Source organism: Juglans regia, chromosome 7 (genome assembly GCF_001411555.2).
Source record: "Juglans regia cultivar Chandler chromosome 7, Walnut 2.0, whole genome shotgun sequence".
Classification (NCBI taxonomy): Eukaryota; Viridiplantae; Streptophyta; class Magnoliopsida; order Fagales; family Juglandaceae; genus Juglans; species Juglans regia.
In genome coordinates this window covers 31,132,948-31,139,042 of record NC_049907.1, presented here as the reverse complement: position 1 = coordinate 31,139,042, position 6,095 = coordinate 31,132,948, and the positions used below count along the sequence as shown (strand labels likewise).

The 6,095-nt window shown below is 36.2% G+C and overlaps 1 long non-coding RNA gene across 2 annotated transcripts; it reads right to left on the bottom strand.

The window, feature by feature from the left end:
* Positions 1-242: 242 nt before the first annotated feature.
* Positions 243-5,872, bottom strand: LOC108979766. Of its 2 annotated transcripts, none has more exons than XR_004801928.1 (5): positions 5,645-5,872; positions 4,917-5,011; positions 4,712-4,831; positions 3,673-3,716; positions 243-277 (listed from the first exon to the last, which is right to left on the bottom strand). It is a non-coding gene; the product is annotated as an uncharacterized LOC108979766 (long non-coding RNA). The 2 variants fall into 2 exon arrangements; XR_001994273.2 differs by lacking the exon at positions 243-277 and adding an exon at positions 1,078-1,121.
* Between the last annotated feature and the right edge of the window lie 223 nt (positions 5,873-6,095).

The following is a 6,095-nucleotide window of genomic DNA, read 5'->3' as shown; positions in this document are numbered from 1 at the left end:
CAGTGTGCTACTATTAAACTTAAATATAAAAAATTTTTCCTTTTTAACAACGCGCCAGATACGAAAGAATTCCATAAAATAACAAACTTCAATAAATATTGAAAATTTAAAATAAAGTCTGCGGAAGCATTTATTAAAAAATACAGAAGTCTTATGTGCTTATCAAAATAATTCATTTAAACCATAGAAATAATCATAGCAAAATCTGTCTAGGTCTCAGCCTTGTCTCCCGGAGTCAAGTCCTGTCCTGCAGTCTCATCTTCATAAATGTCATCACCTGGGGGGTTTAAAAACATGAAAACAAACTAAAATGAGTCGAATACTCAATAAGCAACACATCATACAGTAAACATAATAAACATAAGGTGTCTTGGAAAGCGTGCGTATTCAAAAATACATGCATAAATAACATGAGCATGAACATTAACTTATCTTTCACTTATCATAGGCCGTTACCCACTGTTGACCCCCGTGAGTTAGGGTTAGCGAATCTAAAAAGATTCCGATTCCGCCCGTGGCCGCGGGTTGTGGAATCCATACATAAGGAAGACAATACTGGGTGCACTACCAGCATGCACGACCTGGCAATGCAATATGCCCATAACATAGGTACCGTTTTCATATCATAACATAGGCCGTTACATATTTTATCAAATCATACTTGCATACTTGTCATTTCATAGATTTCAAAAGAAATCACATACATACTTGTCATATCGCATCATAGATTTCAAACAAAATCGCATTCTTTCATAAACGTCGTGATACATGTTTCATCGTATAAAATCATGATTTTTTTCATAAATATTTTATGAAATAACTCTCTCATAAAATCATGCATTTCCTAAATAATTTTATGAATAATCTTTCACATAAAATCATGCATTTTATAAATAATTTTATGAATAATCTTCCACAAATAATCTTTCACATAAAATCATGCATTTAATAAATAATTTCGTCATGTTTTGGGTACGTAAAAAGGGGCTTCCAATAAAGGGCATACATGCATAATATCTTTTATAAAAAGACAAACAGCTCACTGTATATACGCATAAGGATATGATCATGCTACTTACCTTGCAACGCTAAACCACTATTTTCGGTACGAAATCGGTCACCTATAAAAATAAACACGTAATTTATATAAATTTCTAATTAAACAAGAGATTTTATTGGAAATCTAAACTATAAAAAATATCCTATATTTTCTAAACCTAAAATCCTAATTAATCTAAACTGATAATCTTTATAACAAAAGATTTAAAACCCGGCCCGTAAATAAGAGTCCACGTAAAACTAAAATTAAAGCTCAATATAAACTATTAGTTCAATACGTATGCTACTTGAGGTATAACTAAGGGACAAAAATGTAATTTAAAAATAAAAGAAACTACCCTTCAGTAATTGAAACCGACAGAAACTTAAGACTTCAACTTGAAGACAGGTATCTTGAGGGGAAAACTAAGCCGTGCGACATCCTTACCAAGAGAGGAAACACGCGACGAAGCGGAGGCTGAGGAGAGGATGGCGAGTGAGGCGGCAAAGCTGTGAGGGAGAGAGAGAGAGACGAAAAGTGAGAGAGAGTTTACGGGATGAGAGAAAAAGAGTTCTGCCAAACCGAAAACAACCGAGCGAAAGAGGTGAACGACGACGGTCGTGGCTTACCGGGACGGAGTGGGTGCCACTGGGTTGCAGGTCGGCGGTTTCTGTGCCGTCGGAGAGGGGGTTCGGCGCCTCTAGAGGTGGCTACCGTGGAGAAGGCGACTGCATGCTCTGTTTCGGACGTGCAAAAACAGTGGTGCGTCCGGGGCTGCTACGGCGTGCTTTGGCGGCTGAGGGGGGTCCGAAGTATTCTATGGTGGTCAGTGGTGGCGTCGGCGAGTTCTGTGGCTGAGGGTGGCTGGCTGTGGCTCACGGTCGGAGAGCTCAGTGCTCTGTTTTTGGGTGTGGAAAACAGAGGCGTCGAAAGTGGTTGCCGTGTGTGCAGTGGCGCAAGTGAAGGCTTGGCTGCGGCAAGGTGGTGCTGCGGTTTGAGGGGAGGAGGTTTGTGGCAAGTGCTCTGTGTGCGTGAGTGTATAAATAATTACAGTGTCGTGCAAGCGGAGGAAAGAAAGGAGCCGTGCATGCGTACGTTTGATGCGCGATGGGAAGACTCACGATGGGCATTGCGGCTTGCATCCGTATGAATATATGTTTCAGAACCTAGAAGAAAACCCTAGAAAAAAAAAAAGACGTGCATGTGCATGTGATGTGAGTGGATAGATTACGCGTTTGAAATTCAAAGAAGAGAAAATAAAAAAAAAATCCGGTAGAAGGAGTTGTATTAACAAGAGGATTCAAGGGTTGGACAGAAATAATAATAATAATAATAATAATAATAATAAAGCCTTAATAAAATTATTCAAATTTTATTCCTAAAAAAATATAGGGTCGGGTCGTTACAATACTGGATGGGGCTTCAAAGCTCTACTCAAGTGGTTGTTGGGTGGAAGATGGTTCTATTGTGTCTCATGTGGTATTGTGTCTCATGTGGTGTATATGGTAAGAAAGGAATGAGTGATGCTTTAACAATAAGGAGCGCACTATGGACGAAATCAATAAATTCTTTGTATTTTCTTTATTGCAATGGTTTTCCCCAATAGGGCTTGATGGAGTTTCAGCTCATGATTTTCTGTTTTCACTTTCTACTCTTTATAGAATGTAATTAGGTATTTCCTTTGTATACTTCTTGTATACATGAGCTTCGTCTATTACATTTGTTGAATAAAATTCTATCTTATCAAAAAAAAAATGGTGGCACTAGGATTCTTTAGATAATGCGTAATAAATATTCGACGGTAACGAAACTAGAGTAGTTGGCTATCCTCTAATCATTTTGTAATAGTCAAAAATCAGAGGGCACTTTATAGAATCTCAGTGTCCCCAAGGATAGATGTTCACACCAGGATAGATCTTGTCCATGGAGACTAAAAAGAATAAATAGCTTAAATAGCTCATGGAAATTTTGTGAAATATGGCCATCATTTTCACAGGCAGACAGTTCCAGTATATCTTTTTCCAAGCCTTTGATTATGGCTTGCATTTCCTTTGCCAAATAGTTTAATTGAAACTACACATGTAAGTCAAGACGTGTCCACTATAATAAAAAACTTTCTACAACAATTCTAACCAGAAAAATATAAGAATATTCTTGAAGCCAGCTCTAAGCTGGCAAGGTCATTGGAAAAATCAAGAATGTCTGGCAGATTATTAGAAAGTAACCACAACTTGATAACCAAACTTCAGCATAACCACATACTATGCAGGTAAAACTTCTCCATTGGCCAGTGTTAGAAATGCTATGCAAAATATGACTCAAAATTAACATCTCATAATTATCAACATGCATTGGCTTAAATATCAAACCACATCATAAGGTAGGATAAACAACCAGCTGAATGTTATTTTTTTTATAAGTAACCAATTGAATCGTTATAAGCAAACCATATGTTCCAAGAGGATTTTCAAACCACTGGAAAGTCGAGTTATAACAGAAACCAAAATTGATGTTCGTTACTGGTATATTCTGCATTTCTTTGTGAGGTCATTACTAGAAAGTCAACGCAATAAATACAAGCTCCCAATTTTCAAAACACAGCCAAAAGAAGAAAAGATCCAAAGAATACATACCTTGTGATACCTAGCTCTATCTATCAGCAAAAACCAGGTTCTATCTGCAAGTAAAAAGGAAAAAGGAAGAAGCCATTAATCCAGAGTGAGCAAAATCATAAAAGAAACCAAACTCAACATCTAATATAGCTGCAATATGATCTATATGTGATAAACACAACGCATGCATCACAAGACATTGCCTTAAATTTACACCCTTCCATTGGCAACCCAATCCACCTACGTATCTTCTTCATATAACCAAACATGAAATACTAACTTACAACAACCAAACAAATAAAGAAACCAAAAACCAAGTTAATAGGCACATACCAATAAATCTGGAAAAACAAAGAAGATTAAACCCATAAAACTGCACCAAACCAACGACAAAAAAAAAAAAAAAACATAAAAATTGGTCAAAACATTTATCAGCCATAACGCCGTAAAACCACTTGAGAAGTCCGGGTCCTTTTATGGAACCAGTCTTTGTAAATCTAATTTCATACAACCAAACCACAATAAACCCAGAGATCTAAGAATTTCTAATGCCACGTCCTTCAGCCACTAAAAAATCTTCTCGTCACCGCCCCACACCACCCCCCGTGTTCCTTCCTACTCACACGGCAGCCCGACTCCCAGCCCCTCTTCCCCTCAAACCCAGCAAAATATGATCCTATGGACCAAAGAGATAGGACTCTCCTCTAAATTCCAAACATGTGTACCCAACGGTAAAACACTTAAAAAAATAGGCATCATGTAATGAAGCCCAGTTGGAACCGAGAGCTCAAGTGTTATGCCACCAGTCCATTCCATTGCATTAAAGCTTCAGAGTCGAAACGTAGTGTTGAGGTGCAGAAAAGAGATAACGTGCAGGGAAGAATAAAACGCTGTGTTCAGTCGAGTCTTCTAGAATATAGTTATTTTCAGTGTTATTCAATTACCAGTTTGTCCCAAGTAGTTTGGGATTTTTACTGTACACGTGTCTTGTGTTGAATAGCTTAGTTTGTTATTTCTGGAGAAAGGAGGGTAAGGCGTGAAAGGATCATTATGAATTTACTCGTAAGAACTTGATCATCTGGAGGTTGGGTCTTGCCTCGAACTATTTCCCGTTATTAATATACGTATGGCCCTTTGTGGTATTCCTTCAAACAGTTTGTATTCATTTCCATTCCATTTCCTGCAATATTCCAGTCGTAAATATATCATTTCCTATTTACATTCAATCATCCCATCACCATCACAACAGGGTCCCAACACATCACCTGTAATTTCAGTTTCCTCTTCTTTTACTCAGTCTCTTCGGTAACCAGCAAAATCTGCTCCTATTAGACCTGTTCAGATCAGATTGTTCTCCATTCTAGGAGATATAAGAGCACTCTTATTGAATTAACTAAAATTAAAGTATATTTTTAATAAATGTAAGATGAATTTAATATTTAACTATTACATTTATATAAATTTCTACATTAGAATAGTCATTTTTTCATTATATGACAATAAAATAATATAAAATAAATTTAATTTTAACTATTCATATCAAATCTCCATATTGAATTATCTATTTATTCATTATATAGTAATGAGTAATTAATAATTTTAAAAAAATTTTAATTTTTTTAACTATGAATTTATTTTATTTTATCATATTTTACTATTCATAATATTATATATTAATTAGTAATTATATTCTAATTATATTTTTTTAATTGTCATTTAAAATGGAGAGAGAAATAATTAATATTAAAAATAAAAAGAAAAAAATAATATAAAAGTGATTTAATGAAAGAATAGTATGTTCTAAATTTAGATTTTACTGTAACTATATTCTAAATATTTGAAATATATCTAATTCAATATGAGCAATTTTATAACCTAATAGTTAAATTCTCATTAAATTTAATTTTTAACTAATCTAAAGAGAATGCTTCTAAAAGCCAAATAGAAACGGAGGTAGAGAAACAGAGACAGAGATAGAGATAAAGAGACCTACCGAACCGTCTTCGTGTTGCAGTGGGTGTGCGCGGTGGGCTTCCTTAGAATGGCTGACTTGCGGTGGTGTGCAGTAGAAGTGGTGTGCAGTAGAAGAGATGCACTGTTCTGGTGGTGGTGTCTCCTGGGCGCAGCTAACATTGAGGTTGGTGATGGGAGGAGCAGCTCGAGCAGTTGAGTGTATGTGGACGAAGAGAGATCACCGAGAAGAATCGAGGAGTGAAACGAGATGCTCAGCAGTTAAAATGAAAAGAGCCAGAGACGCGAAATGCGAAAAGACAAAAAATAGCACTCTCGAATATTCGGTGAATACGATAAACAAGGGCATTTTTGGCAACCAATCACATCTCTCAGCCTTTTATCAGTCCCGTTAGAGTGAAAAAAAAAAAAAAAAAACGATAGAAACGGAATAGGACCGGACCGTTCGGTTGGTGTGGTATTAGTTATTAAGA